Source organism: Macrotis lagotis, chromosome 2 (assembly GCF_037893015.1).
Source record: "Macrotis lagotis isolate mMagLag1 chromosome 2, bilby.v1.9.chrom.fasta, whole genome shotgun sequence".
Taxonomy (NCBI): Eukaryota; Metazoa; Chordata; class Mammalia; order Peramelemorphia; family Peramelidae; genus Macrotis; species Macrotis lagotis.
In genome coordinates this window covers 105,518,497-105,528,804 of record NC_133659.1, presented here as the reverse complement: position 1 = coordinate 105,528,804, position 10,308 = coordinate 105,518,497, and the positions used below count along the sequence as shown (strand labels likewise).

Sequence of the window (10,308 nt, the reverse complement as noted above, 5' to 3'; positions counted from 1 at the left end):
CCTCCAAGGGAACTGAAAACGGAAAAAAAAAGAAAGAATAAAAGATTAAATTGCATTGAGGTCATTTATGTTCTTTTCATCCATTTTAGATCATTATCCCCTTGAAGAGAGAACCAAGATTTCTCTGTTTTGGTTTTTACAATGAATAGTGGGGAATCAGGACAGATTTGATATTTTACTAAATAAGAGGCCTTGATAAGGAATCAGGAAATCTGGTTCCTTCTGATTTTTTCTCTTTCACTAAAAGTAACCTCAGGAGGTTACCTTTTTTAGAGTTTCAGTTTTCTCTTCTGAAAAATGTGACCCTGAACAATTTCATCTTTATGTTTAATGTATAAAGTTTCTGGGTAATCTATGAGATCCCTTCTATCTCTATTATTCTATAATCATTTGACAAAATAAGCAATGATATTTATTTCAGAGAGTTGGTTGTGATAATTATGTAATGGATGTGAAAATGAAGTTTAAATCACTGTGAAAATACAAAACATTTGAATGATTCTAATATAGAGTAAAGAAGTTTCAGGCAGTCAGTTATTTACAGAGTATTGTACTTGGGTATGAATTGTTGAAGGAAGGTGACATTATACAATATACTTAATATTTCAATTTCTTTATCCTGAACATCAGAAAGGCTGGCCCACATTATTTGTAAGTTCCTTTCCAGCTCTACATCTATAAATTACTCAATCACAAATCACAGAATTTCAAGTTAGAAGGAATTGCAGTTATCATGCAGTCCAGCCTAAAAAAGGAATCTCTCTCTAATATCCTCATTAGACTTTTGTCTGAAAACCTCAAATGAAGGGAAACCCACCTCCTTCCAAAATAATTTGGATAGTTCTAATTGTTAAGATGCTTTTCTTCACCCTAAATTTCGTTTTGAGCATCCTAACCACTGGTTCCAAGTTCTGAATTCTGAGACCTAATGGGACAAGGAAGTGTTCATTCTTCCACATGACAGCCCTTCAATTACTTGAAGACAATTTGTTTCCCACTCCTTGATCTGGTTTTTTCCAGGATCAGTATCTCCAGTACCTTTAATTTTCATATGGATATGGAATTACTTCACTGAACTTACTGCCCTTCTTCAAATAGTCTTTTTTCCCTTTTAAATATTATTTTTCCAATATCAAGTAAAGACAATTTTAGACATTTTTAATATACAGTTTTGAGTTTGGAATATTCTTGGAACTTATCGGTGTTCATCAATAAATAATCATATTAAGTCTTTGTGTGTCAGGCACTCTTCTAGAAACTATGGATACAAATTCAATGAATGAAACAATTCCTACTAATACATAACTTCTAATAACAAGTACATCTATATGTATCTATAGAAAAAACAAAAGGAGAAAAAGTACATAGTAACAATGACCTTTGGAGGGAAGGCATTTTTAGCAGTGGAGAATTAAGAAAGACTTCAGGTAGAAAGTGGAGCTTGTCCTAAAATACTGTACTTACAGCAACATAATATATCGTAACCAGACATGATCTGATCATGCAGAATATAATGGGATAATTGTCTTATGATTCTGGAAGTAATGCCTGTCTTAAAACAACCTAACATCATATCAGCTTTCTTACCTGCCACATCACACCTTTTGCTCACATTGAGTTTTTGGTCCTCTTAAAACTACTCCAGCTGCTTCCTGGGTCTTACACTTATGAAGTTGAGTTTTTGAACCCAGAGGAAGATTTCCTATTTATTCGTATTAAATTTTATCTTTATTAGGGTTGTCATAATATTCTTATCTTGTCAAAATATTTCTAAATCCTAATTCAGTTATCTCAGTTTCATATCATTTGTAAATTGGATAAGCATGTCACTTATATCTTTAGCCAAATAATCAATAAAAATTGTAATCTGCTCAGGGTAAAGCACAGATAGATCCCTGGAATATTCTACAAGTTGATATGGAATGGTTGATTGTTCATTAAATCTAGACATTTAACCTATTCTGAGTATATCTAATTCTACTGTCACTTAGACCAATCTTTACATATTTTCCACATGAAAGAGTATATAAATGATTTGAGCAAATACTTTGCTAAAATCTTTATAAATAATATCCACAGCATTTCCCTGACCTACCAGTTTAGTAATTCTTTTTTTTTTTCTAATTTTATTTTATTTTCCTTGGTTACATGAAAAAAACCAGTTTCAACTTTCACTTTTAAAACCCTAAGTTCCGAATTCTCTCCCTTCCTTCTACCTCAATCCTCCTCACTGAAAAAGCAAGTTATTTGATATAGTTTAGAAATGGTTAGTGATTAAAAACATTAGCACAATACTTGTTATAGGAGTAAACATAACTCCTCCCAAGAAAAGAGAAACCTCAAGAAAAATACTATTTAAAAAAAAAAGTTTACATAGATTAGAATTCAGATATCAAGCTCTGTCTTTGGAATGGATGGTATTCTTTACCATGTCCTTCAGAGTTGTCTTAAGTACAGCATTGCTGATAAAAGGTAAGTCATTCACAGCTCATTATCCTTCAATATTGCAGGATTTGTTTATAGTACATTTTCCATTGCATCTGCTCATGGAAGTTTTTTACTGAGAGCATCCTGCTTATCATCTCTTATAACAGAATAGCATTTGATCATAATCACATCCGACAATTTATTCATCCATTCCCCAACCAATGAGTATCCCTTCAATCTCCAATTTCTTGCCACCAGAAAAGAACTGATATAAATATTTTATAAAAATATATAAGTAAATATGCTTTATACATATAGGTTCTTTTCCTTCCTGTTTTTTGCTTCTACTATAAATAAATTAAACTGTTAGGTCAAGGAATAGGTATGGTTTTATAACCCTTTGGACATAGTTCCAAATTGTTCTACATAATTGTTCTTCACATCTCCTTCAATAGTACATTAATCTTATTTCCCCTCATTCCCTCCAACATTTGTCACCTTCTCTTTCTATCCTATTAGTGAATCCAATAAGATAGCCTTCAAAATTGTTCCAAACCACATTTCTCCTATCAATAGTGAGTTAGGACATTTTTAAAAATGAGTAATTCTTTCAGAAAAGAACATTAGGTTAGCCAAGAACAACCTGGTCTTCATGAATCTGTGATGGCTCCTTATGACCACCATTTCCTTTTCTGGATGTTCTTTGGTCATTTCTCTAACAAGGGCCTAATATTTTTCTAAGAACTGAAGTCAAGCTCACTACTGTAAAGTTTGCAGACTCCACTGTCTTCCCTTTAAAAAAAATCTAAACAATATTTGCTCTTCTCCAATCCTGTACCACTTCTGTTTTCCGTGTTCTTTTAAAGATCACTTAGAAATCTTTGTGGCTCAGGAGCTCCCATCTGCCAATTCTTTCAGGACATAGTTCATCTGAGCTAGCTGACTTGAATTCTTAAAGGGCAAGCTCATTTCTCTTGTTATATTGCATATAACTCCTTTATTATATTGGGTATCAACTTCCAATTAATATTTTTGTTCTGTTTTTCTAGTCTAAAGATTAGAGAAAGGTTAAAATAAAAGAGTTTAACACTTCTGCTTCCCTTTAATCATCTGTTATCATTATCCCATCCAACCCACCGGTGAGTTTCTCCTCTTTAAAACCACACTTTTTGTCACAAGATTTCTTCAAAAAATGTATTATTATTCTGCACTTTAGCACTAACACCACAATGCCTATGATGATCCTAATTGACATCCAAGTCGATCACCTGCTCCTAAACTTTTTATTCTCCTTAAATCACCTCACCTCTGTCATAAGGACTTGTAGTAAACTATGTTAAATAATAATAACTTATAAATACTAAGCATTTCTACTGCCTGTCCCTTACCACCAAGATGAACTGAAGGGTCTTAATTTTTAAAGAGGAATGAATTTGTAATTAACACCTTAACATTATATTGGAGCCATTCTGAAGATTTTCTATTTAAATGCAAATTGAGTCTTCCCAAAGGAAAGCTAATAGAAAATGAAAATAGATGGCAAAGGATGAAGGAGGTTGTAGAGAGGGAAGGAAATTTGCTTTGCTGTCATATGCTCCCTTTCTCCACACTCATTTTCACCTGGATACTCTAGGCTTTAAGGAAGAAGGAAGGTTCTGATTGGAGACTATGGAGAAACTTGTGAAATAAAGATTTGAGTCCCAGGTAACTGGACCTCTGAGGTGTACTATTATCTGCTCCATCATTTCCTTAGCTGGGCAAAGGGGGTGATCAGTCTAATTATTATTTATTTAGGACTTCAGAGACTTGACACATAGTAGGTGCTTTTAATGTGTTGACTCAAAAGTATTATAACATTCAGTGTTTGAAAGGATATCAGATCTCATCTAAGCCAAGCCCCACATTTTACAGATGGAAAAAAAAAAGTTCCAGAAAGGGAAATTTGTCACAAGGTTGCAATAAGTGGTGAGATTCTGGTTAAAACCATCTTTTGATCACAAATAAAATGAATACTCTCTCCACTCTACCAAGAAACCAGCATTCCTGGCTTCCTTGGGTCTTTCAGATAGCATCCTGTTTCTTCTAACCAGCCTCCTGATTAAACCCAACTTACATAATTTGGTAAAGGTTGTGTCTTTTAGCCTTAAAAGTACCTTGGAATCTGAAGTGGGAGAAGGAAGGAACAGATACAAGCAGCATTCACCCTTTGATTTGGACAAGTTCTGCTGAATGGGTGAAATTATGAGGAGATGTGAGCAAGACCTAATTTTAGTAGGTATGCTGAATACAGAAAGGAAGAAGAATGTCACTTGAAGCTGGCAAGTGTCATTTCCAGACGGGTAATGAGCAACAGCTGGAAGACAAAGCAAGCCCTGGATGCAGTGACAGGGCCATTGGCTGTGGAGGAAATAAGAAACAGCATTCATTTCTTGCCTGGTGATATGCAGGGGAAAGACATGTTTCCTGGGGGCAAATCAAACAGGCCCAATTCCCCTGATGCCGAACTGAAGCATTCAGGGACTCCAGCCACTGCTGCTTGTTTCCTACTTGAATAGAAAAATGGAAGGAGAAAGGCGAACTAGGCACACGCATTGATGGGCTGCCCTCTGGGGTAGACCCAACAGGACCTGGCAGGTGGAGCCCCTGAGACTCCAAAGCTTGGTCAATCTCTCCCTCAGCTTTTTGAAAGATGAAAATTTTTCATTTTATTTTTCCAGCTTTATTTTTTTTTTGTAGCATGGCTAATGATGGAAATATCTTTTGCATGATTTCACATGTATAAATAACACATTTCTTGCCTTCTCAAAGAGTACAGGAGGGTTAGGAGGATGAAATTCAACATTTTTTTGAGATGAATGACAAAAATGAATTTTTTTAGAAGATAAGTTGCAGGAAAGGACATTCTTTTAAGATCTTAGGCCTAGCAAACAGTTTTCTAAACTGCTTTTTTCTTCTCTCTCTCTCTCTCTCTCTCACACACATCATTCCAAAATTCCTGAATTTCTGCTTGATTCAGAGGCTCCCTAAAGGGCCACTTAACTATACCATTAACACAAAATTTCCAAAGGTTTCCCAAGACTGCTTTTATCTGGTCCCTATATGCAAAAACACACATACACATAAGCTTGTACACACCCAGATCCCCTATCTCTTTCTGGACTGCAGCAAAGACTATGGGTCACATCAGACTGAGTCCTAGCCAAAGCTTATTGTCTCCATTCTCCCAGAAGGAGGTGAAGATTAAGACAGGGATTGGATGATTTCTAAATTGGAGCCCCAAGGTCTTACCACCTCAGTCTATCTCCACCTGGTTATTATTATTTTTTTTTGCTAAACCTCTGGAGAGAAATAGGGCTTGTACATATATGTGTATGTGTGTGTGTATGTGTTTGTGTGTGTGTGATGAAACACTAGATGAAAAGGGTGAGAGAACAGAAGCTTCCTCGAACACCTGTCTCCGGGGGGGTCCTGGTAATTTGCTGGGACATTGAACTGGACCTGCTCCTTTTATAGCTCAGAAAGGACTAAGGTTCTAGAAGGTGAACACTGACATGAGAGGAGAAGAGACTAGAATAACCACCTGAATCATGAGTGAGAAGAGGTGAACAAGAACTGGTCCTGCCAGTCAAGGGAAGGAGGTATCTTTCTTCATCAGTCATCACCTTCAGCTTGAAGGTTCATTCATAGGGTCCCAAATGTAATGAAAGCTGGGTTAGGTGAGAGAATGAGGAAGAAGAGGAGATATCATTCCCTCACAATAGCCCAAGCTGTGCATCTCCATCCTTTACTGTTAACCTGGGGAAGAATTTATCCTTAGCTTTGTGGAGTTATAGGTACAGGCCTATGCTTATCAAGCATTTTTCAGACATTTTGTCTGGAGTTATCTGGGAATGGAGAAAAGAGTTGGAGCCAGTCAAGGGAAGGAGGTATCTTTCTTCATCAGTCACCACCTTCAGCTTGAAGGTTCGTTCATAGGGTCCCCAATGGAATGAAATCTGGGTTAGGTGAGAGAATGAGGAAGAAGAGGAGATATCATTCCCTCACAATAGCCCAAGCTGTGCATCTCCATCCTTTACTGTTAACCTGGGGAAGAATTTATCCTTAGCTTTGTGGAGTTATAGGTACAGGCCTATGCCTATCAAGCATTTTTCAGACATTTTGTCTGGAGTTATCTGGGAATGGAGAAAAGAGTTGTATTGACTGAGGTGGTCATCTACAGGAAGTGAGAGTCCATGGTCAAGTTATATCCTCACTGTCCTTCATTTTTCTCATCTGTAAAATGGGACTGAACTAGATATTCTCTGAGGTTCCTTCCAGATCAGATATTTTCCCCCAATATACTCTGACCCCCTTTCTTCTCTGGAAGAAGTGAGATTATGGCTGCATACTTCCTAGAGAACAAAGGTTATATTCTCTGTCCCTTCTCCTAGATTAGAAGGAAAAAAGGAAAGGGGGCAAATAAAGAACGCTTTGTTTCTAAATGATCCTCATGTCTCAAATTGTACTTTCCTGCCCTTTGCTGCCTGATACCCCTGCTTTGTCTGAGTCTACCAGGCAAGAATGCAGAGGTAACTGCTTCCCAGGCTGCCACATTGCTACCCTGGCCCTCATTAGTGACAGGCAGAATGTGGTGTCTGCTGATGAATCTCCTCTCCATGTTCCCCTGAGAAAGGGGAGCTTGGTTGGTTGGGAAATCATTCACAGTCCTCTGTCAATTCCATGGTGACATGGAGTTTTTAATTAAGGAGGATAGAAGGAGTTGCTAACTCTGGGAACAATGATATTAACTTATTAACTGGCATTTAAAGAGCCTGGTTTGAATGGGATAGTGCCCTCTCCCACCTGCTGCCCCTTGTTCTCTGAATGGCCATTCATAGCCTCATCAGCTCCTGTCCCCCATTCTCATCTACCATTGGGTGCAGGCTAAGAATCAGCATCCAGTGAGCCTAGATCACACTTAGGCACAGCCTGGGGAGAACCCATACTATTTGCACTTTTCAAAGATGGAGAAGGACCTGTTGAAAACACCTGTGAAGCCTGAGTAGCACAGCCAGGATCAGGAATATGGTGGCATCTAAGGCTGTTTCCATGGTGTGTGTGTGTGTGTGTGTGTGTGTGTGTGTGTGTGTGTCTCCTCCTAGACTCTTCTCCAGCAAATAGAATCAGAATTAACAGTAAGGACCTACGTCCTGTGCCCTGTGCTAAGCTCTAGGAATACAAAGAAAAGCCTAAAACAGTCTGTCCTCAAGGAGCTCACAATCTAATGGGGAAAGAAAACACAGTAAAAGTAGCTGAATGGAGGAAGGAGGGAAGGTAGGAAGCTGGGTAGCTATGGGACAAATGAAGTCCTACATTTCAGGTTGGACCTGATCTGAGAAACCTGGGTTTCAGGTCATGTTGCAGAATTTGAGTTTCTAGGGATTATGAAGCCAGAAAACAGCCAGGTCCATGCAGTTAGCATTTACATGAGGCTGCATTTGAATTCATCTGGCTTCAGAGTCAGCACTCTGTCCAGTAGGTCACCTAGCTGCCTCTAGGTTGGCATCTGCTCTGCCACTGAAAGATGAAAACTGGGCACCGAGCAGTTAAGTGACTTGCCCAGAGTTGGACAGTGTATGTCAGAGGTGGGACTTGAACCCAGGTCCATCCCAATTCTGAGGTCATCTCTCTCTCTCCACTACATCATACCTCATAATAAAAGTCCTCATTATAAAGAGGGTTATATTGAAGGGAAGGGAATCAACTGGAGATCAAATTAAGCGGAATGAACTTGCCTGGAGCATATGGGATTGAAAAGAGGAAAGGCAAGAAGCGTTTCCACTTCTTGCATCATGACCGACTGTTGTCCGGAGATGTTTCCGCCGCTCCCGGCGGGAAGAGAGTCCAGTGTGGCAGTCGGTTCTTGAAGGATCCGGCCCGTGTTTGCCAGCATAAGGCCTGGGATAACGTGGAGTGGTGGGAATAGCAGGGGGCAGCGGCGGAGAGGCAAGTCCGGGAGAACAGCGCCCAGCGAGTGCCGCCCGGAAAGCAAGTTGCCTATGAGATCAATGCACATGAATACTGGAATGACTTCTACAAAATTCATGAAAAGGGGTTTTTCAAAGCTAGACACTGGCTTTTTACTGAATTTCCTGACCTGATTCCTTGCCAGAACCAAAGTAACGCAAAAGACTTACGGTTAAAAGATATTGACCATGAAATAATGGAACACAGAGGCTCTAAAGATGGACTTGGATTGATAGCATCTAATACTCAAGAAAAACATAAAGCTTCTTCACACAACCTTGATCACAAAGAGCAGGAGAAATACCCCATAGATGAGGCAACTCAGCAACTCAAGCATCTGGCTATAAACACTAATGACTTTCCTGGTTCCTCAGCCACCTACCGCATACTAGAGGTTGGCTGTGGTGTGGGAAACACAGTCTTTCCAATTTCACATGCTAACAATGACCCAGGACTCTTTGTTTATTGCTGTGACTTCTCTACCACAGCTGTAGATGTTGCCCAGACAAATTCAGAATATGATTCTTCTCGATGTTTTGCCTTCATTCATGATCTGTGTGATGAGGTTAAGAATTACCCAATGCCCAGGGAGAGTCTTGATATCATTATTCTCATCTTTGTCCTTTCATCAATTGTCCCAGACAAGATGCAGAATGCCATCAGTCGACTGAGTTGTCTTCTGAAACCTAGAGGGATGATTCTTTTGGGAGATTATGGCCGTTATGATATGGCTCAACTCTGATTTAAAACAGGTCGATGATGGTACCAGAGTTTACTTCTTCACACAAGAGGCTTCTTCGCTGTGCTTTGACCTGCCAGACTCCAATGGCCTCATAAATCATTCTCTGTCTTCTCTTTTCCCAACTTAAAAAAAAAAAAGATGAACTAGATGCTCTGTTCACTACTGCTGGATTGGAAAAAATTCAGAACATGGTGGATCACTGTCTCCAAGTAAACCAAGGAAACAGCTGACAATGTATAGAGTTTTGATCCACTGCAAATACTGCAAACCCTTTTCCCCAAACACAAGCTGAGAGGAAACAACTCTGTATCTTCTTAGATATTGGAATGCCTGCTGCACTAACAAGTGTTTTGGTTTTTTGCCTTTTTTATAAGAATAGAAGATTTATATGAAAAAAAAGAAAAGAGGAAAGGCATCCTGATATTAGGATAGTTGTGAGACTCTGGAATAGATGACTGAGGAAGGGAAGAAAACTCCCTACTTTGGAGGAAAATATGTAAGAAAACAATAAAAGTATCTGTCTGGCCCAACAGACTAGCCAGTTTGTGTAGTTAGCTCCCTACAATGGGATTTTCTTTTGGGATAATGTAGATATTCTGAGTTTTAAAATAATCACTTCTTTTGAAAGGGCTTTATTAACCATTTGATCAGTTACACATAGCATTTTAATATACAGAGAGAACTATCTGGAAAAACAGTCCCTGATTTTTTGAGAGTACACTATGATTTAGGAATTTGTTAATTCAGTGCAGTCTCTGGTCCAAGTGGCACTGATCTATTGTCATTTGCCCAAGGATCTACTACTTTTTCCAGGAAGAAGAAAAGAAACAGCAACGCTAATCTTGAGCTCTGTCTCTCCTCCCTGTTCATTCTCCTGTGCCTTTGTATAAGCCATTAACAAATCCTTGAAGTTCTGCTCTTTTTACTTCCTCCCACCTCATCCCCAGTGGCCCTGAGATTATGAGTTTATTTAGTCTGATAGGTATGAATTGGTCAGACTGTCCCTCAGGTTGTTCCCTGAGTTTCTCCAAAGGATACTGCCTAGGAGAGTTTGGCATATTGTTGTTCTGTCATTTCAGTTGTGTACAATCTTCATGAGCCCATTTAGGGTTTTCTTGGCAAATATACTGAAA

The 10,308-nt window shown here is 38.8% G+C and overlaps 1 pseudogene; it reads left to right on the top strand.

Moving 5' to 3' along the window:
- Nucleotides 1-8,258: 8,258 nt before the first annotated feature.
- Nucleotides 8,259-9,467, top strand: LOC141511136 (tRNA N(3)-cytidine methyltransferase METTL2A-like; annotated as a pseudogene).
- Nucleotides 9,468-10,308: the final 841 nt, after the last annotated feature.